The sequence below is a fragment of the Kogia breviceps genome, chromosome 10 (genome assembly GCF_026419965.1).
Source record: "Kogia breviceps isolate mKogBre1 chromosome 10, mKogBre1 haplotype 1, whole genome shotgun sequence".
In the NCBI taxonomy this organism is placed as follows: Eukaryota; Metazoa; Chordata; class Mammalia; order Artiodactyla; family Physeteridae; genus Kogia; species Kogia breviceps.
Window position 1 is genome coordinate 37,141,649 of NC_081319.1, and position 22,922 is coordinate 37,164,570.

Consider the following 22,922-nt stretch of genomic DNA (forward strand, 5'->3'; position numbering starts at 1 on the left):
CCTGGGGGGAGCAGGGGGGCAGGCAAGGGTCCTGGAGAAGAATGATGGCCGTGGCCTGGGGAGCGAGGCCCTCAGTGGGCCCCACAGCCCCATGTTACAGATGGGGAAACGGAAGCTCCACAGGGGCTTCACCTCTGGCTGGACTGACTGAGCCCCGGTCATGAACTTAGGGGGACCTGGGTGCTGACTCCGTTTCCCTATCTCTGCCTCTCCCCTGGCTTTATCCTTTCTGCTGTGACCAGCACTGGACTGGCCCTGGGTGGCAGGTAGGTGGGCAGGGCCGGAAAAGTGAGAGCAATTCAGCCCCTTCCCCAGCACTCCCCTTTGGGCCATCTAGGCTCTGCCGTCTCTGTCCCTGCCCCATCCCTCCCCATGAGTTACGTCCAACCTAAATGGTCACACCCTCACGTGTATGAGGAGGGCTAGGTGGGCTCGAATCCCAGCTGTGTGGCTGCCAGCTCCTCAGCCCTCTCTAGAAGGGGGGACACTGCAGTGCGGCCAGCAGGCCCATGGGAGGGAGAGGAAAGGGGTTCTCACAGTGTCGGCAAAGGGGCGGGGGCTGCTTTGGCTCTTGGGCTCCCTCAGGGCCCTGGTCCTTCTGTGCCAGGGGCGGGCAAGGGGGTGGGGGCCTGAGCAGGCAGAGACTGGACCTTTGTTCCCTCGCTGCCCTCGGCCAGGGCTGGGGAAGCCCGCGGGTGCTGGGCGGGGGGCTGGGCCCTCGATAGGCCGAGTAAGTGCCTGGCAGTGCCACTGTGCCCAAGCACAGGATGGGGTGTGGGAGCAGCAGTCTCCTCCTGAGCCAGCCCCTCCAACCAAGCACTGAGGGGCTTTACCTCCTATCCAACCTTAGGCCACGTGGCCTCTGACCCTCGGTGTCCTCATCTGTAGAAACTCCCACCTCACTACCATGCCTGGCTGAGGTTCCCTGAAGCTTCCTTCTGGTGGGAGCAGAGGAATAGGTCATGGCTGGCTGACTGGGGCCCTGGGTCCTTGCTCTGACCTTGGTCTAGGCCATGCTTACGCTGGACTGCTGTCCCCACCCTGGGTCCCAGGTTCCTGCCTCATGGTCCCTCACTCTGAGCTCCTGTTATTCCACCTTGTTTTGGCCGTGCTGTCCCCCCCATGGGCCCTGTCCGTCCCAGCCCATCTTTGGCTGAGGCCTTGGATGCCAGTGGAGCTCGAGGACACCTGGCTCTTGGCTGCATCTGCTTCATCTCTGTGCCCTCAGTCCCATCTCTTTCCTCCTGACCCTCTTTTTGCCTCCCTTTGGGTCCCCGTTTCTGTCTCCATCTCAGCCCAGGCCCCCAGGACCCCCTCATCCACTTCTTAGCCACTTCTTAGCATTCTCATGGGAGGAGGATCTGAGCCACTCATTCAGTCACTCACTCACTTGCACATTCATCCAGCAGCCATTTCCTGTACCGACTGGGCTGTCCCAGGAGTGGGAACATGCCCGAGGGAAGTTCAGTGATGTCAGACTGGGTGGCAGGATAATGGGGCCCTCAACTTGTCCTCTGATAAATGAATCAGGTACAACAGCAAGAGTGACTAAGGCTGGACACGAGAAAGAACTTGTAGCACTGTGGAGGAGTCACCCTGAAGGGGGTCTGACAAAGACACCACAAAAGAGATGAACATTTCCCTAGGGTGGTCCTGATCCGAGCCTGGGGGAGGGGGAGGCTGCCCTCAGGAGGGGGGCCACCTCCACAGGACCCCTCCCCAGAGTGCAAACATAGTCATCTCTGATGAATGGGGCAGGGCGGGGGGCAGGCAATAAGCCTGTGCTGGAACCTGCTCCCACCCCTGCTGCCGCCGCCGCCACCGCCACCACCTGGCACACGCAGGCCTGCCCCCGGACACTATGTATGCAGCGGGCAGACCCTCTGCCTCAGCATGGATGTGGCCTGGAACGCCGGCACCCACACCCAAACCCTTAACAGAAGCCAGAGACACTGAGTAGAAGCAAGGCCTCCCAACCCTGCTGCCCTGAGACTTTTCACCCAGGTCCTGCCTCCCCCATCGGGCTGGGAGCCTTCTCCCCCTGGCCGCATGAAGGACCAGATACACGAGCGCACACACACTGCCCCCTCATTCCTCAGACAAGACAAGCCCAAGCAGGTCTCACGGTCTCACGGCGGCGGCAATGGAGGAGCCTCCTCTCATCAGGGTGTAGCACGGTGAGGTCATCCCTTCCCAGGCAAGGCCATTAAAGACCATCATTAGCAGCTCCCCAGAGGTAAGATGAGTCCTCAGCCCCATTGTCTCTGGCTGGGCCAGATGAGCCCTGACAGGCGACAGGGGACTCCAGCCCCTGCCGAACCCCCTTTGCTCAGGAAGGCAGCCCCCTTCCCAGGTCTGTTCCGTCGCATACCTCCCGGGGGCATCATCTACTCTGTGGCTTCTGTGCATCTGTAGGATCTCCATCCACCCCTCTACATCCACACCTCCTCCTCCAGTCCCAGGGCCCTTCCATCCCTGCTGCAAGCAAAGAGGGGCCGCAGCCCCTTCTCCGGGGCTGGATGGGCCAGGAGCGGGGTGGAGGGATGTGGTCCAGAGGACAGGGGAGCCCCTAAAGAGCTTTAAGCCCATGGCTGGCAAGGTATAGTTGTCACTAGAAAGATCCCCCAGAACATAAGTTGGTGCAGCCACTGTGGAAAACAGTATGGAGGTTCCTCAGAAAACTAAAAATAGAACTACCATATGATCCAGCATTCCCACTCCTGGGCATATATCCAGACAAAACTAGAATTCAAAAAGACACATGCACCCCTATGTTCACAGCAGCACTATTCACAATAGCCAAGACATGGAAACAACCTAAATGTCCAACAACAGATGAATGGATAAAGAAGATGTGGTACATATACACAATGGAATACTACTCAGCCATAAAAAAGAATGAAATAATGCCATTTACAGCAACATGGACACAACTAGAGATTATCATACTAAACGAAGTAATTCAGACAAAGACAAATACCATATGGTATCACTCATATCTGGAATCTAAGATATGGCACAAATGAACCTATCTATGAAACAGAATCACAGACGAGAACAGACTGGTGGTTGCCAAGGGGTAGGGGGTTAGGGGAGGGATGGAGTGGGAGTTTGGGGTTAGCAGATGTAAGCTTTTATATAGAGAGTGGATAAACAACAGGTCCTACTGTATAGCACAGAGAACTGTATTTAATATCTTATGATGAACCATAATGGAAAAGAATATTAAAAAAAAGAATGTATATATAACTGAATCACATTGCTGTACAGCAGAAATTAACATAGCAGTGTAAATCAACAATGCTTCAATTTTTAAAATATTGATTAAAAAATTAAAAAACACTAGTTTCTGAGTGGAGAATAGGCTGAGGGGCAAGTGTTCAGGACAGGGGACATTGAGGAGGCTAGCATGGTCACAGTGGGTGGTGGGGACTGGACCACTGTAGCATGGGAGGAGATGGGGAGAGAAGGACCTAACCGCAGGACCAGCAGCACTTGATCCTCATGGGAGGCAGGACCCATGGTACAAACACAGGATCCCAGTGTAACTTAGCAGGACCCTATGGGGCCTTCCTGGGACAGACCCCCTCCTCCATATCCTCTGCTGTAGCCCCTCTCTGCAGTACCCAGATAGCTTTTCATAGTGGCAATATCGTAGCCAATGAGGTTTAACTGAGGCGTGATTATTGCTAATTGAAGTACCCAGATAATGGTATCTGATGCACATTTCTTGAGTTGTTTTACAGATACGAAAACCATGACCTGGCTATTGTAAATAGAGCTGCAGTGAACACTGTGGTACATGATTCTTTTTTTTTTTTTTGCAGTACGCAGGCCTCTCACTGTTGTGGCCTCTCCTGTTGCGGAGCACAGGCTCCGGACGCACAGGCTCAGCGGCCATGGCTCACGGGCCCAGCCGCTCCGCGGCATGTGGGATCTTCCCGGACTGGGGCACGAACCTGTATCCCCTGCATCGGCAGGCAGACTCTCAACCACTGCGCCACCAGGGAAGTCCAGTACATGATTCTTTTTGAATTATGGTTTTCTCAGGGTATATGCCCAGGAGTGGGATTGCTGGGTCATACGGTAGTTCTATTTTTAGTTTTTTCAGGAACCTCCGTACTGTTCTCCATAGTGGCTGTATCAATTTACATTCCCACCAGCAGTGCGAGTCCCTCTGGCTTTACATGTTGAACTCATTTAATCCTCCCTGCAGCCCTGGGAGGCGGGTGCTGATTGTCCCCAGTGGGCAGACGAGGAAAGCAAGTTGAGAAGGGTCTGCACTGGGGTCTGGGTGCACGTCTGGCTAACTCTGGAATCCTTGCTCTTGTCATAGTGAAGAACAAATCTGCCTCCATATTGGACCTGTTTCTTTTACTCTAACCTTTGTCTTCTGTTACTTTTGCTACAAGTTAAGAATGTTGCCTGTAGTCTGAAATATACAGGACAGCCCATTCTCAAGGCTTTGACTTTCAAAGATATAACACTTTTCCATTCATATAGAGATAAAAGTTTGCAGAACAGAAAATAACATTTGTCTTATTGGAGGTTTACAGGAACATCACGACCTGGGCTAGTGGACAGACGCAAGAAGGAAGGATTCTGACACCAAGAAGTTTGCACCAACCAACCACACCCCCTCCCCCTTTTAACATGAAAGAAGGGGGTACCAACTGAATTCCAACTCTGGTAAGGTGGTTCTTTGGGACATTAGTCCACCATCTTCTCAGTATGCTGGCTTTCTCAATAAAGTCATTATTCTTTGCCCCAACAACTTGTCTCTCGATTTACTGGCCTGTCATGCAGTGAGCAGTACAAGCTTAGACTCAGTAACACTCTCAAATATCCCAGGCCTGAGAGGTCCATGGTGGCTTTGGGGTCTTTGACCCCTCCCAATCCCAACACCACCTAGGCTCCCACCGGTGCCAACCCTAGGAGCAGCATCTTGAGGGAGGGAGCCTGTAACCCCCTTTCTGAAGGGATTACAATGCATCTGTGGGTTCCCTGGGCCAGGCTGGGTGGGGGAGGCAGAGGAGGAGAGCTGGCATCACCTCGGGAGGCTTGGGAGGGAGTGTTGAGTCCGGGCTGTCCCAGAGTGCAAAGGCTGGAGGGGCAGAGACTCAGGGACACCCAATTCTAAAAGGTAAGGTATCAGGGAGGCTTCCCAGAGAAGGGGACATCTTGTGGTAAAGATGGAGCTTCTGCTGTTCCTGCCTCCAGGACTTTGCCCCTGCTATTTCCTCCCCTTGAATACTCTTCATCACCCACCGCTCCCTTCACCGCTACCTCTGCCTACCACCACTACCTCTGCCTACTCTTTCCCTGAGCTTGGCTCAAATGCCTCCTCCTCCAGGAAGTCCTCCAAGCCTCTTCCCCCAGCTGAGGTTCTGGCACCTCCTCTGGCTCCCATGGCCCTCTGTGCAGCCCCATTCCCTGGAGGCCTTGCTTGTCAGGATGCTGGGTCCAGCCGGGCATCATCATCCCTCTGGCCACTGTCTGAGGCACCTCTGGGAACTTGCCCAGCTCTGGATGTCAGGCCTGCGTGACCTGAGCACACAGAGATGTTGCATGTGTCCCCAGAGTACATGTCCTCATGTGTCCAGGTGTTGCTGATTCTGCACCTGCCTCTGGAGATGCTGAGGAGGTGGGACTGACAGGAGCTCTGGCCTCTGCAGCCCCTGTTCTCCCTGCCTCTGTGCCCACCATGGTCGCCTGCCCTCCCTTCTAGTTCCAGCCAGAGCTCCTGTTTATAAATATCTGCCACCGCGTTGGCTAAGTGGAGGGGTCTGGAGGCCACGCTAATTGATTAATTAAACCCTCTCGGTTAATTAGCTCCGTCCCTCCAGGGAAAAAAGCCTAGCGCTGGAGCCAAAGCCTCCTCTGGGCTGGGGGAGGGTTTAATTAGCCTGGGTCAGGCTGAGCCTGATGCCAGCTGCTGGGGGCAGTGGAGAGCCAGGGAGGAGTTCTGGGCACTGGAGCCAGCGGGGCCACCTGGGGTGGGGATAAAGGGCCTCAAGCTTGGTCCTGAACCAGCCATTGATCACCCTGCCCAGCCTACTGGCTCTTCACCTGAGCCCCAGAGGCCAGGGGCAGTTGGGTGCACCGGAGGGGGCAGGACCTGTGGGAGCAAAGGAGTGGAGGCTGACCCCGGGAAGATAAAAGGGCCTTTACTTGGTTAGCATCCCCACACGGGCTGAGGGAGACTCCAGTGTCTACAAAAGGGCCTCTCACCCTTGGCTGCTATAGCACAGTGAGGGCCTTGAATGCCAGCACAAGAGCTGGAACTTTCTCTGGATGTGGGAGGACATGGCAGGTTTGAAGCCAAGGAGGGACCTGATCAGGTTTGGGTTTTGGAAAGATCGTGGGCTGGGATGGGGAATGGATTGCTCAGGCGAGAATGGATTAGAGGGGCAGGAAAGGGGTGGGAGCTGGCAAAGAGGGAGCTTCAGGTGTCTAGAGAGAGTGGAGGTCCATCAGGTGTGGGGACTTGTGGGGAAGTAGGTCTAGCCTGGGTGTCAGCAGACTAGCTAATGCTGTGTGGCCTAGGGCCACCCACTTCCCTTCTCTGGGCCTCTCTCCTCTAATCTGCAAGGTTCAGGGAGGGGTCCCCGAAGGCCAGAGCCTTGGGATGTGAAGTCAGGCATGTTTCCTCGCCCCAGGACAAAACACCTGCTTTACCCGCAAGCTCTCCTGGCACCCAGGCATCCTGCCCAGCAGGGTTCACATGCATGAAGAGCAGAGCCCAGCCCCCAACACTGTAACATCATGGTTCCAGACCAGAGAAGAGAGGGGGAGGGAGGGGGAGGGAGGGTGACACCTTTGCTGGGTACCTGTACTCCGGATGGCCCCAGGGAGGGAGCTGGCCATGGGTAGGAGGCCGGGAGCCCAGGACACCATGACCGCCACAGCAGCAGGCAGGGCTGCAACCTTGGCAGGAAGCCGACCCAGGGCCGGTCCTCCAGCTCCCTGAGTGGCTGCCCAAGTGGGAACAATGACCCTTTCACGTCACGCCTCCTCCAGTCACAGCAACTTTGGCGCCGCGGGACAAAGGCGCCATTTCATCATTGTTGGGCTGCATCAACAGCCCTCCGGCCTGAGCCCTGCTGCCCCCACCCAGCCCAGGCCCGGGGAAGGGAGGCCGGCTGCCCAGCCCGGCCAGAGCCCAGCACTTTCTCCCGGTTCGCCCCAGCCACATCCATCCGGAGACCCTCCTCGCCTTCCTTACCTTTTGGGCTCAGCAAAAGCTGGGCCAGAGCCACGCTCCTAGGACCTACGAGGACAGCAGGCTCTGCCCCCATCCTTCCCCTCCTGAGTCCTGGTCTTCCTATCTGTGGGAAGGGGGCTGGGTGAGATGATCTTCTACCCTGACCCTGAGGGGTAAGACTTTCCACTGGGGCTCCTGCCCTCAGCCAGCACAGGCCCCTAGTGTAAGCACCAAAGTGGAGAGGAGCCCCTGGCCCAGGGGGTGGGGAAAGCAGAGGAGGTCTCTTGGTCTGAGTCCTCACCGGGCCCCTGCTTAGCCTCTGCTCGTAGTGACCTTCTGTGGTAGGAGCTAGCTGAAGGTCACTTTGTTCATCCTTGAGCTAGCCTCCCTTCCACGAGCACTTGGCCAAGAGGCCAGGGCTCTACCCAGGGCAGACTCTCCCCACACACAGCCCTGTCTTCTGCCTCCTTTTGTTAGGGACTGGGGAATTGGAGCCCTGAGCCGGCAGGCTTCCTCCCTTCTCCACCTGGCCAGCGTTTGCTGGGGCTTCCTAAGAGGGAAAACAGTGGAGCCTTAGGGAAGAGGTCCCACTTTGGGGATCAAGACAGAAACTGCACCTCCTACCCCCTGAGGTCAGAGCTGTCTCAGAGAGAAGCCCTAGAATCCAGACATCAGGGGCCCCAGGCACAGCCTCAGAAGCAGGGCTGTGGGACGGGGTGGTGGCCTCATGGTGGGTGCCCACAGGCAGCCATGGTGTTGGTAACTCATCCCCCAGTGGAGTGCAGGGAGGCTCCAATTGCTGGGGGCCACCAGAGGGCAGGGAGGCAGGTAGCTCAGCCAAGGCCAGGGGGCTTGGGGGGGGGTCACCCCTGGGGTCGTCTGCGTGACATAAACCATTCAAGCAGCCAGTCTGGGACTGGAACGCCCCTTCTGCTCAAGGAGGAGATAGGCTCTACCCTGGTGGGCTCCTTCCCCAGGATCCAAGAGTGGGACAAACTGGGAGGGTGGGTTCCTGATGCTGGGGTGGGAGAAAGTCAGGGGCACGTGGGTACCACAGTTTTCCCCACTCCATGGATGAGAACCCTGAGACTCAGGGTGAAGTGACCAGTCTAAGCCACACAGCAGGTGAGCGGCAGAGCCTCAGCAACTAGGGAGGAGGGAGCCAGAGTCTGGGGCTGGTCACCACCAGGGTCTGGTATCCGGGTGACCCTACTTGGGTGCTGGGCAACAGGCTGGCTGTCGAGGGCAGATACTGTGTGTATGGCTGCGGGGGACCTGCAGGGCTGGGCCTGCTCCCTGGTTCCTACAGCTGCCCGTCCGCCCAACCCTGCCCCACCAGGCCCGGCGGCACTGCACACACACTGCCCATTTGCCCTGCCTCACTTCCTCTGACTAAGATTAAAGAATCACCCCCTTCAGGGGACTGGAGCCTGGCACCCGGCAGCAGGAAATGCCTGGTCCCGCCCTCCCCAGAGCCTGCCGGCCCTGCAACACCACCCACCTCAGTCTAGACTCCCAGGAACATGTGGGGGTGGGGCCACTGCCCTGGGTAGAGGCTGCCAGGCTCAGCCTGGGAGTAGAGGTGGATGCTCTACCTCCCAAACTTGGCCAAGGGCCCCTTCTGTCCCAACTGCCCATCTTGTTGACCTCCAGCCTCAGAATCCCTTGTCCCCCGGCCCACTCAAGCCCAGGACCCTGGGAGGGAGTTAAGGGCTGAGCCCCTGCTATAACTCCAGTCGCAAAAGACCGAGACCTGGGCTCTGATCAGTTTCAACCTCCTTCGATTCCAAGGCAGCCTCTCAACTATGTCCCTCCAGGGAACGGAGGTTGAGGCTGCCTCAAGATGCCTGAGGACAGAAGTGGGAGACTGGCCTGATGACACTGGGGGTTCCTAGGATCCCTAAATGATCTGCTGCAGCTGCCATCAGGGTAAGGTGGGGGTCAGGGGGATGGGGCTTCAGGCAACTTCTGGCTCTAGGTGGGGTCGCAGCTCCAACACAGCCCTCAGTCTCCAGGCTCTGCCCCAGGCCCAGGCCCCAGCAGTGGTCAGCACCTGCCCAAGCTGGGCCTGTACTAAGCTACTGAGGCTCAAGGGAGAGGCACAGCTGCCCGAGTGTTCCTCAGCAGGGCTGGGAGGCTGAGGCTCTGGATTCTGGCTCCAGCTCTGGCCCCAAAGGGCAGTGGGCCTGCAGCTAGGTTCCTGCACCCTCTGGACCTCAGTCTCCCCAGCTGCGCACACTGGCTGGACTCACTGAGGGCTGCTCCCAGTTCAGACACCTCGAGTTCTTGTATAACACCTGCTAGGCCAGACATACCATGGTCTATTAGTCAACAGGCCCCCAAATAGTCACCTCATCTGACTCAAGGGTTCTGGGAGGGGACTCCACTCTGTCCTCAGCCTCTGATCTCCCATGAAGGGTCACTCTGAGGAGGACACACAATGCTCTGATAGCACCATCCCTCGGCCCAAGACTCCTGAGAGCCTCCATGTAGATGTGCACCCCACTGCTGCCCTGGGCTCGGTGAGTGGCTCTAAGCTGTGTGATCCAGGGCCAGCTCTGTCCTCTTTGAGCCTCAGCTGCTGCCTCTACACCATGAGTCCATTCCCTCCTTGGGGGCTGTGGCCAGGATCAGAGATGTCTCATGAACCATAGCTCTGATAACAGCTGAGCCAGGGGGGTATCACATACAGCCGCGTCCCAGTGGGGTGAGTTCTGTGGCCCAGCAGAGAGTCTGGCTTTGCAGACTGGTTTGTAGTCCCACCTTCAGAAGTGACCCCTCACTTCTCTGAGCCCCACTCAGTGGGGATAACAGAGATACCTGTCTCACCAGGTGTGGGAGTGACTTGTCTGAGCCACCAGGCCCCGGGGAGAAAGCGAGCAGCAGCTGTTATTGCGTGTGCCTGCTGGGCAGGGCAGGGGATGCGGGGGGAGCTCCCAGACACCCTCAGAGCCACTGGCCCTGGGCTGGGAGTGGATTCCAAGGACCTCACTCCACTGGGGTAAGGCCCTCGGGATGCACTTTCAGGCGCTGCCCAAGCAGCCACACTGCAGGGTGAGCCCCAGCCGGAGGGGGACCGAGGGGGTGGACGTGCTGCCTTGAAGGTGGGGAACACAGGCTGGTGACCCTGCAGGTGGGTGCGAGGAGCAGAGTGCTGGGCCACTCTGCCCTGGGGCTGGGTCTCAGGGGGCAGAGGGCAGAGAGAGGGGAAGGGGGTGTGGGCAAGCCCTCAGGAAGGTGTTCTCAGGCCTCTCTCCTCTGTCAGTAGGACTCTGAATGCTGCTATCTGAGCCTGAACTCTGGGTTGAGGGGGGTCCCAGGGCCTCAGCCAGCGGCCAGTGGGCTCATCCACGCTCCCCCGCCAAGGAGAATTCTGCCTCCTGGGTATCTGGCCCCTGCTCAAAGCTGAAGACCTCACACAAGCTCTCCAAACTCCTCTACCAGGTTGCCATTTTACTGTGAGTGTGGAAACTGAGGCCCAGAGTTTTATAACTTGTTGTTCGGGGGAGGGGCCGCCCACACCCCAACCCTTGATGGGGAAGGAATGATGGAATTGGAATGCTTCATTCTGGGATCAGGCTCAGCCCCAGGGAGGCTTCAGGACAAGGCTACCCCAAGGCCTGACTGCACGGACTCTCCCTTCTGTCCCCAGCCAGCTGCCTCCTACCTGGCCTAGCATTGCCTCTTCTGGGAAGCCGCCCCTCCTGGGAAGCCGCTCCTCCCCAGACTGACTTAAGTACCTTCGCTGTGCCCACTACCCCTTAACCAGTGCTGTGAGGGTTTGTCTACCTGTGGGGCCCCCGTGAGACTACAGGAGGGCAGGGCTGGCTTGCCTACCCCTGAGACCCCGCAGAGGGAAGGGTGAGGCTTGATGTCTGTACAGGTGAGTCCTTCTATCTCGGGGGGATTCCAGGGGGCTTTGTCCCAGGCCACAAGTATAACGGCTTCCAGAGTAGGGCTGGGTCTCAAGTATAACTGCCTCACAATCGCCAAGGAAGTGGACTTGGAGATGCTTTCTGAAGGCCTTTTACCTGCTTATGTTAAAAGGCCTAAAAATATGCATAACCTTCAACCTGGCAGTCCTGTTCCTGGGAATTTGCCCTAAGGAAATCACCACTTGAAGGAAAGGAGAAGCAGTTAATCTCTAATTTGCTCTGTGGTCTTTGGAGAGTTGCTTTCTGGACCTCAGTTTCCCCAACTGTACAACGAAGGGCTGCAAACATACAGCCATCACACCTCATCTGTCCCACGTTCCACCCATGGCAGACATGGCCAGCTGATCACAGAATTCTTCAGTGGTCTAAATCCTGTGTCTTCAGGCTTCCCTGGTGGCACAGTGGTTAAGAAGCCACCTGCCAATGCAGGCGACACAGGTTCGAGCCGTGGTCCGAGAAGATCCCACATGCCGCAGAGCAACTAAGCCTGTGCGCCACAACTACTGAGCCCACGTGCCACAACTTCTGAAGGCTGCACACCTAGAGCCCGTACTCCGCAACAAGAGAAGCCACTGCAATGAGAAGCCCACACACCACAACGAAGAGCAGCCCCTGCTTACCGCAACTAGAAGAAATCCTGTGCGCAGCAACGAAGACCCAAAGCAGCCAAAAATTAAATCAATCAATCAATCCTGTGTCTTCTAATGGGCTCCACATGACCTCTACCAATGGAGCAGAAGCCCCCTCTTATTTACAGGTTAGTCCCTCCAGTGCCCTGTAGCTGGGGTGACCTGCGAGGTCTAGAAGCATCTGGGGGACTCAGTAGACCAGGCCTTCTCTGGGGTTAGCTCTGCAAGCTATGGGAAGAAAACTGCCCTTCCGGAAGCTGCCTCTCTCATGCTCAAAACTTAATTCTGCAACACCCCCTTGAGGGGGCCTATCCACTGAAGTCCCTAGCTCGTCATGACATCCTAACCAAAAATGTAGGCAACTACAAACACCCCAAAGAACTCCCCATTAGGATGCATATTAGCTAACTGGGGTGAATTTAGACAGGATGGTTTAAGAAAAAAGAAATTAATTTTCTTTTGCAATACTCCATGGCCCCAATACAAACTGGGGGATCAAGAGATCTGGCCAGAAAATGGGTCATTGAATTAACATACCATCTTAGGACTTCCCTGGTGGTCCAGCGGGGAAGACTCCGCATTCCCAATGCAGGGGGCCCAGGTTCAATCCCTGGTCAGGGAACCAGATCCCGTATGCCGCAACTAAAAGCCCACATGCTGCAACTAAAGATCCCTCATGCTGCAACTAAGGATCCCGCATGACACAACTAAAAGATCCTGAGCACCACAACTAAGACCCAGCACAGCCAAATAAATAAATATTTAAAAAACAAAACAGGGGCTTCCCTGGTGGCGCAGTGGTTGAGAGCCCGCCTGCTGATACAGGGGACACGGGTTCGTGCCCCGGCCTGGGAGGACCCCGCATGCCGCGGAGCAGCTGAGCCCATGAGCCATGGCTGCTGAGCCTGCGCGTCCGGAGCCTGTGCTCTGCAACGGGAGAGGCCACGGCAGTGAGAGGCCCGCGTACCGCAAAAAAAAAAAAAGACAGTTATGACGAAGAACAACACAGCAAGTAACGCAGGGAAAAGATGAAAATCTTGCCCTCTTCCAGGGCGGTTTGGTGGAGGCCTTTAGAAAGTATACCAATATTAATCCCGACTCCCCTGAAGGGCAAGTCCTAGTAAATACCCATTTTATCACTCAATCTGACCCAGACATTAGGAGAAAATAACAGAAGACAGCTATGGGACCCCAAAAATTCTCAACAAAATATTAGCAAACCGAATCCAACAACACATAAAAAAGATCATACACCACGACCAAGTGGGTTCATCCCAAGTTCACAAGGATGCTTCAACATATGCAGATCAATGTAATACACCACATAAACAAACAAACAAAGACAAAAACCACACGATCATCTCAATAGATGCAGACAGAGCATTTGACAAAACTCAACATCCATTCATGATAAAAACTCTTACCATACTGCATATAAAGGGAACAGATCTCAATATAATAAAAGCTATTTATGACAAACCCACAGCCGATACAATACTAAATGGTGCAAAGCCAATAGCCTTCCTGCTAAAATCTGGAACAAGACAAGGATTCCCACTCTCACCACTTCTATTCAACATAGTATTGGAAGTACTAGCCACAGCAATCAGACAAAAAAAGAAATAAATGTACCCAATCGGGAAAGGAAGAGATAAAATTGGCATTACATGCAGATGATATACTATATACAGAAAACTCTAGAGACTCCACACAAAAACTACTAGAACTTATAAACGAATTCAACAAGGTAGCAGGATACAAGATTAACATTCAGAATCAGTTGCATTTCTTTACACCAACAATGAAACACTAGAAAGGGAATGTAGTGCTCGCTTCGGCAGCATGTATACTAAAATTGTAACGATACAGAGAAGATTAGCATGGCCCCTACGCAAGGATGACATGTAAATTCGTGAAGCGTTCCATATTTTTAAGAGAAATTAAGGAAACACTCCCATTTACCACGGCAACAAAAAGAATAAAATACCTAGGAATAAACCTACCTAAGGAGACAACAGACCTGTATGCAGAAATCTATAAGACACTGATGAAAGAAATTAAAGATGATACAAACAGATGGAGAGGTAAACCATGCTCTTGGATTGGAAGAATCAACATTGTGAAAATGACTATACTACCCAAAGCAATCTACAGATTCAATACAATCCCTATCAAACGACCAAAGGCAGTTTTCACAGAACTAGAACAAAAAAGTGCACAATTTGTATGGAAACACAAGAGATCCCAAATAGCCAAAGCAATCTTGAGAAAGAAAAACAGAGCTGGAGGAATCAGGCTCCCAGACCTCAGACTATACTACAAAGCTACAGTAACCAAGACAGTATGCTACTGGCACAATAATAGAAATATAGATCAATGGAACAGGATAGAAAGCCCAGAGATAAACCCATGCACATATGGTCACCTTATCTTTTTTTTTTTTTTTTTTTGGCGGTATGTGGGCCTCTAACTGTTGTGGCCTCTCCCGTTGCGGAGCACAGGCTCCGGACGTGCAGGCTCAGCAGCCATGGCTCACGGGCCCAGCTGCTCTGTGACATGTAGCATCTTCCCGGACAAGGGCACGAACCCGTATCCTCTGCATCGACAAGTGGACTCTCAAGCACTGCACCACCAGGGAAGCCCTGGTCACCTTATCTTTGATAAAGGAGGTAAGAGAGAAAAGACAGCCTCTTCAATAAGTGGTGCTGGGAAAATTGGATAGCTACATGTAAAAGAATGAAATTGGAACGCTTCTTAACACCATTCACAAAAATAAACTTAAAATGGATTAGGGACCTAAATGTAAAGCCAGACACTATAAAACTCTTCGAGGAAAACATAGGCAGAACACTCTATGACATAAATCACAGCAAGATCCTTTTTGACTCACCTCCTAAATAAATGGAAATAAAAACAAAAATAAACAAATGGGACCTAATTAAACTTAAAAGCTTTTGCACAGCAAAGGAAACTATAAACAAGACAAAAAGACAACCCTCAGAATGGGAGAAAATATTTGCAAATGAAGCAACTGACAAAGGATTAATCTCCAAAATATACAAGCAGCTCATGCAGTTCAATAACAAAAAAACAAACAACCCAATCCAAAAATGGGCAGAAGACCTAAATAGACATTTCTCCAAAGAAGATATACAGATTGCCAACAAACACATGAAAGGATGCTCAACATCACTAATCATTAGAGAAATGCAAACCAAAACTACAATAAGGTATCACTTCACACCGTCAGAATGGCCATCATCGAGAAATCTACAAACAATAAATGCTGGAGAGGGTGTGGAGAAAAGGGAACCCTCTTGCATTGTTGGTGGGAATGTAAATTGATACAGCCACTATGGAGAACAGTATGGAGGTTCCTTAAAAAACTAAAAATAGAACTACCATATGACCCAGCAATCCCAGTACTGGGCATATACCCTGAGAAAACCATAATTCAAAAAGAGTTATGTATACAATGTTCATTGCAGCACTATTTACAATAGCCAGAACATGGAAGCAACCTAAGTGTCCATCAACAGATGAATGGATAAAGAAGATGTGCCACATACATACAATGGAATATTACTCAGCCATAAAAAGAAATGAAACTGAGTTATTTGTAGTGGGTGGAGGACCTAGAGTCTGTCATACAGAGTGAAGTAAGTCAGAAAGAGAAAAACAAACACTGTATGCTAATACATATATATTGAATCTAAAAAAAAATGGTTCTGAAGAACCTAGGGGCAGGACAGGAATAAAGATGCAGATGTAGAGAATGGACTTGAGGAGACAGGGAGAGGGAAGGGTAAGCTGGGATGAAGTGAGAGAGTAACATTGACATATATACACTACCAAATGTAAAATAGTAGTGGGAAGCAGCTGCATAGCACAGGGAGATCAGCTCGGTGCTTTGCAACCACCTAGAGGGGTGGGATAAGGAGGGCAGGAGGGAGATGTAAAAGGGAGGGGATATGGGGATATACGTATGCATATAGCTTATTCACTTTGTTATAAAGCAGAAACTAAGACACCATTGTAAAGCAATTGTACTACAATAAAGATGTTAAAAAAAAGGGAATATACAAAAACAATACCTTTTAAAATTGTGCTCCCCAAAATAAAATACCTAGGAATAAACCTGACCAAGGAAGTGAAAGATTTATACACTGAGAACTATAAAACATTAATAAAGGAAATTAAAGAGGATTCAAAGAAATGGAAAGATACCCCATGATCTTGGATTGGAAGATTTAATATTGTTAAATGGCCATACTACCCAAAGCTATCTACAGACTGAATTTTATCCCTATCAAATTATCCATGACATTTTTCACAAAACTAGAATAATCCAAAAATCTATACAGAGCCATAAAAGACCCAGAATTGCCACAGCAATCCTGAAGAAAAAAAAAATATCAGGAGGCATAACTCTCCCAGACTTCAGATAATAGTATAAAGGTACAGTAATCAAAACAACATGGTATTGGCACAAAAACAGACATATGGATCAATGGAACAGAACAGAGAGCCCAGAGATAAACCCATGCACCTACAGTCAATTACTCTTCAACAAAGGAGGCAAGAATATACAATGGGAAAAAGACAGTCTCTTCAGCAAGTGGTGCTGGGAAAGCTGGACAGCTGCATGTAAATCAATGAAGTTAGAACACACCCTCATATCATACATAAAAATAAATTCAAAATGGCTTAAAGACTTAAACATAAGATATGACACCATAAAACTCCTAGAAGAGAACACAGGCAAAACATTCTCTGACAAAAATCGTACCAATGTTTTCCTAGGTCAGTCTCCCAAGGCGATAGAAATAAAAACAAAAATAAAAAAATGGGACCTAGTCAAACTTACAAGCTTTTGCACAGCGAAGGAAACCAACAAAACAAAACAAACAGCAAGAAAAAAAAAAGAAAAAACAACCTATGGAATCGGAGAAAATATTTACAAACTATGTGAACAACGAGGGCTTAATTTCCAAAATACATCAGCAGCTCATACAACTCAACAACAACAACAAAAACAAACAACCCAATCAAAAAAATGGGCAGAAGACCTAAATACACATTTCTCCAAAGACGAAATACAGGTGGCCAACAGGCATGTGAAAAGATGCTCAACATCACTAGTTAAGAGAAATGCAAATCAAAACTACGAGGTACCACCTCACACCAGTCAGAATGGCAATCATTAAAAAGTCTACAGGGGGGACTTCCCTGGTGGGCAGTGGTTAAGAATTGGCCTGCCAATGCAGGGGAGCCCTGGTCCCGGAAGATCCCACATGCTGCGGAGCAACTAAGCCCGTGCTCCACAACTACTGAGCCTGCACTCTAGAACCCATAAGCCACTACTACTGAGCTCACGCACCATGACGACTGAAGTCCGTGTGCCTGGAGCCCATACTCCGCAACAGGAGAGGCCACCACAATGAGAAGCGCGCACACCACAATGAAGAGAAAGCCCGCGCATAGCAACGAAGACCCAACACACCAAAAATAAATAAATAAATGATTAATTAATTAAAAAAAAAAAAGTCTACAGGGGACTTCCCTGATGGTCCAGTGGTTAAGAATCTGCCTTCCAGTGCAGGGGATGTGGGTTTGATCCCTGGTCGGGGAACTAAAATCCCACATGCCACGGAGCAACTAAGCCTGAGTGCCATAACTACTGAGTCCGTGCACCACAACTAGAGAGTAGCCCACGCACCGCAACTAGAGAAGCCCGTGTGCTGCAATGAAGAGCCCACATGCCACAGTGAAAGATCCCACATTCCACAATGAAGATCCCATGTGCTGCAGCTAAGACTTGAAGCAACCAAAATAAATAATTTTTTTTAAAAATGGATAACATGGGTACCTCTGATTAAAAAAAGAAAAAGTCTACAAAGGGGATTTCCCTGGTGGTCCAGTGGCTAGGACTCCATGCTCCCAGTGTGGGAGGCCTGGGTTTGATCCCTGATCAGGGAACTAGATCCCACATGCCACAACTGGGAGTCTGCCTGCTGCAGTTAAAGATCCTACATACCATAACTGAGACCTGACATAGCCAAATAAATAAATAAATAAATAATTTTTTAAAGTCTACAAATAACAAATGCTGGAGAAGGTGTGGAGAAAAGGGAACCCTCCTACACTGTTGTTGGGAATGCAAGTTGGTGCAGCCACTGTGGAAAACAGTATGGAGGTTCCTCAGAAAACTAAAAATAGGGATTTCCCTGGTGGTCCAGTGATTAGGACTCCCCCCTTCCATTGCAGGGGGCAAAAACACCCGTAAAAATAGAATTACTGTATGATCCAGCAATCCCACTTCTGGGCATATATCCAGATAAAACTATAATGCAAAAAGATACATACATGCCTGTGCTCATAGCAGCACTATTCACAATAGCCAAGACATGGAAACAACCTAAATGGCCATCAACAGATGAATGGATAAAGAAGATGTGGTACATATACACAATGGAATACTACTCAGCCATAAAAAAGAATGAAATAATGCCATTTGCAGCAACATGGATGCAACTAGAGATTATCATACTAAGTGATATAGGTCAGAAAGAGAAAGACAAATACCATACAATAACACTTATATCTGGAATCTAAAATATGACAAAAGATTGGATCAAGATGGTAGAGGAGTAGGATGTGGAGCTCACCTTCTCCCACAAATACATCAAAAATACATCTACATGTGGAACGATTCTCACAGAACATGTACTGAATGCTGGCAGAAGACCTAAGGGCAAGAAAATCTCTATGTAACTGGGTAAGGCAAAAGAAAAAAAAAGAGAGAAAGAAAGGAATTGGGACACATCCTGCATCCCTGGGAGGGAGCTGTGAAAGAAGAAAGGTTTCCACACACTGGGACGTCTACTCCCCAGCCTCAGACACTTGCATTGGGGTGGTCAGGGGCTGCGTGCTGAGGCTCAAACTTCGAAGGTCAGACCCTGGGGACAGGGATGGGGTTGGCTATGCAGAAACGGCCTGAGGGGACTAGGGTGTGGTCACCACAACTGAGGGAGTATGGGAAGAAGCCTGGGCCCACCAGAGAGGGAAGATGCTATTGTTGGGGGGTGCACGAGAAGAGGGGCGGGACTGCCATAGGAGCTTCTTTCTCTGTGCGCGCTCTCAGGCAGAACACCACCTACACGCGCTCCAGGGGTGGTGTAAGCGTCCACTGCCATCTCTAACTCCAGAGGCAGGTGCAGACTGCTCCTGCTGCCAAGGTCCAGGAAGCGGGCACCAACTGCTGCCCCTGCCTTCTAGGAGTGTGTTCAGGCCATGCACCTGCACACCCACTACCAAGGGGATAATGGCCAGCACATACTGAGGAAAGAGACAGCAGGCATCCAAACCAAAAACAGCCCTCTGGCCAAAAAGATACTAAACCCACACATTCTACACAGGGACGTTCCTGCATAAAATAGCCCTCCGAGGGCTTCCCTGGTGGCGCAGTGGTTGGGAGTCCGCCTGCCGATGTGGGGGGCGTGGGTTCGTGCAGGTCCAGGAGGATCCCACGTGCCGTGGAGAGGCTGGGCCCATGGGCCGTGGCCGCTGGGCCTGTGTGTCTGGAGCCTGTGTTCTGCAGTGGGAGAGGCCACAGCAGTGAGAGGCCTGCATTAAAAAAAAAAAAAAAAAAGCCCTCCAAGACTACAGTAGATAATTGTTTCTCCTAAACTCACAGAGTAAGATAAAAATAAGCAAAATGAAGAAGCAAAGGAACCACCCCCAGTTAAAAGACCAAGAGAATTCCCCTGAAGGAACAAACAATGAAACAGACCTCTTCAGTCTAATAGACACCAAGTTCAAAAAGGAGGTAATGAAAATACTGAAGGAATTAAGAAAGGCTATCGATAGAAATGCAGATTACTGTAAAAAGGGACTAGAAACTATAAGGAGAAACCAAGAAAAATTAGAAAATTCATTTGCCTTTAACTCGGAGAAAGCTGAGTTAAAGGCAATGAATAGCAGAATGAATAATGCAGAAGAAAGAATAAATGACCTGGAAGATAGAAGAATGGAAATTATCTAATTAAAACAGCAGACAGGGGATTCCCTGGTGGTGCAGTGGTTGAGAGTCCGCCTGCTGATGCATGGGGCACGGGTTCATGCCCCAGTCTGGGAGGATCCCACATGCCACAGAATAGCTGGGCCCGTGGGCCGTGGCCACTGAGCCTGTGCATCCGGAGCCTGTGCTTTGCAATAGGAGAAGCTACAGAGGTGAGAGGCCCACGTACCGCAAAAACAAAAAACAACAACGAAAAAAACAGCAGACAGAAAGCCAAATGAAAAAGATGAAAGCAATATGAGACAATATATGGGATAATATATGGGATAATATAAAGCATGCCAATCTAATGCATGATAGGGATTCCAGAAGAAGAGAGAGAAAAGGGGATTGAAAATGTATTTGAAGAAGTTATGGCTGAAAACTTATCAAACCTAAAGAAGGACACAGATATCTAGATACAGGAAGAACAGAGGGTCCCAAACAAGATGAACCCAAACAGAACTACACCAAGACATATGACAATAAAAATGGCAAAAGTTAAAGAGAGGATTCTAAAGGCAGCAAGAGAAAAACAAAGAGTTGATTACAAGGGAACCCCCATAGGGCTATCAGCTGATTTCTCTACATAAACACTGCAAGACAGAAGGGAGTGGCAAAATATATTCAAAGTCTTGAAAGGGAAAAATCTGGAACCTGGAATATTCTACCCAGCAAGATTATCACTTAGAATAGGAGGAGAAATAAAGAATTTCTCAGAAAAGCAAAAAGTAAAAGAATACAGCAATACTAAACCTTTCCTAAAAGAAATATTGAAAGGTCTTCTCTAAATAGAAAAGAAGCAGGAAGATATAGGAAGAAGGAAATCACAATTGGAAAATAAATCATTTAAATCAGCCAGTACGTAGATCAAAAAGAAAAAAAAAACCCTATTTGTGAAAGTGATGATAAACACAAGGAAGAGCAAAAGGATAAACATTAAGATGAAAAAAAGTACATCTAAATCATAAAATTTGGGAAGGAGAGTAAGAAAATGCAGATTTTTAAAAATGTGTTTGAGCCTATATGACTATTGGTCTAAAGCAAGCAGATATAGGAAGGGACTAACATACCTGAAAAACAGGGAAACCACAAATCAAAAACATACAATAGATTCACAAAAACCAAAAAGAAGAGAACACAAGCATAGAATAAAAGGAAATCACCAAACCACAAAAAGAAAAAGAAAGGAACAACCCAGAAACAGAATCAAATGGAAAACAAGGTTTAAAATGGCATTAAATACATAGGTATTAATAATTACCTTAAAGGTCAATGGACTGAATGCTCCCATCAAAAGACACAGAGTGTCAGACTGGATAAAAAAACAAGAGTCTACAATATGCTGCCTACAAGAGACCCATCTTAGGACAAAGGACACACATAGACTGAAAGTGAGGGGATGGAAAAAGATATTTCATGCAAACGGAAATGACAAGAAAGCGGGAGTTGCAATACTCGTATCAGACAAAACAGACTTTAAAGCAAAGGCTATAAAGAATGATAAAGAAGGACACTATATAATGAAAAAAGGATTCATACAAGAAGAGGATTTTACTCTCTTCAACATATATGCACCTAATATAGGAGCACCCGAACACATAAAACAAATACTAACAGACATAAAAGCAGAAATCAATGGGAATACAATAATAGTAGGAGACTTTAACATCCCACTCACATTAATGGGCAGATTTTCTAGACAGAAAATCAAAAGGCAACAGAGATCCTAAATAATACAATGGAACATTTAGAATTAATTGATATTTTCAGGACATTACATCCAAAAAAAACCCAAAAACAAAAACAGAATACACTTCTTTTCAAGCACACATGGAACGTTCTCTAGGATTGACCACATACTAGGGCATAAAATTAACCTCAACAAATTTAAAAGTATAGAAATTATTTCAAGCATTTTCCCTGATCACAAAGGCATGAAACTAGAAATCAACCACAGGAAAAGAAATGAGAAAAAAATGATTACATGTAGACTAAACAACATGCTACTACAAACCAATGGGTCAACGAGGAAATCAAAAAGGAAATTTAAAAATACCTTGAGGGAAGAGATATAGGAACATATATATATGTATAACTGATTCACTTTGTTGTAAAGCAGAAACTAACACACCACTGTAAAGCAATCATACTCCAATAAAGATGTTAAAAAAATAAAAATAAATAAAAATACCTTGAGACAAATGACAATGAAAACACAACCATACAGCGAATTCCCTGGTGGTCCAGTGGTTAAGACTTCACCTTCCAATGCAAGGGGTGCAGGTTTGATCCCTGGTTGAGGAGCTAAGACCCCACATGCCTCACGGCCAAAACACCAAAACATAAAAAAAAAGAAGCGATACCGTAACAAATTCAATAAAGACTTTAAATATGGCCCACATTAAAAACAAAATCTTAAAAAAACCCCACAACCATACAACATCTATGCAATGCAGCAAAAGCAGTTCTTAGAGGGAAGTTCATAGTGATACAGGCCTTCCTCAAAACAACTCCAAAAAACAAGAAAAATGTCAAATAAACAACCTATCACCTAAAAGAATTAGAAAAAGAAGAACAAACAAAACCTAAAGTCAGCAGAAGGAAGGAAATAATAAAGATCAGGGAGGAAATACATAAAACAGAGACTAAAAAACAGTAGAAAAAAATCAGTAAAACCAAGAGCTCGTTCTTTGAAAGGGTAAACACAATTGATAAACCTCTGGTCAGGCTCATGAATAAGAAAAGAGAGAGAACCCAAATAAACAAAATAAGAAACAAAAAAGGAGAAACCTCAACCGATACCACAGAAATACAAAAAACCATAAGAGACGGGCTTCCCTGGTGGTGCAACGGTTAAGAACCTGTCTGCCAATGCAGGGGACATGGGTTTTGCCCCAGTCTGGAAAGACCCCACATGCCACAGAGCAACTAAGCCCATGCACCACAACTACTGAGCCTGTGCTCTAGAGCCTGTGAGCCACAACTACTGAGCCTGCATGCCACAACTACTGAAGCCCGTGTGCCTAGAGCCCATGCTCTGCAACAAGAGAAGCCACTGCAATGAGAAGCCTGTGCAACACAACAAAGAGCAG

The 22,922-nt window shown here is 49.4% G+C and overlaps 1 long non-coding RNA gene, 1 other non-coding gene and 1 pseudogene across 4 annotated transcripts in view; 2 read left to right on the plus strand and 1 right to left on the minus strand.

Moving 5' to 3' along the window:
- Positions 1 to 22,922, minus strand: part of LOC136794984 (uncharacterized) — a 61,849-nt gene that overhangs the window by 2,220 nt on the left and 36,707 nt on the right. The window lies entirely within an intron of this gene.
- LOC131764720 (U4 spliceosomal RNA) lies at positions 3,633 to 3,756 on the plus strand (annotated as a pseudogene).
- Positions 13,594 to 13,700, plus strand: LOC131764730 (U6 spliceosomal RNA). The gene has a single exon (XR_009337931.1). It is a non-coding gene; the product is annotated as a U6 spliceosomal RNA (small nuclear RNA).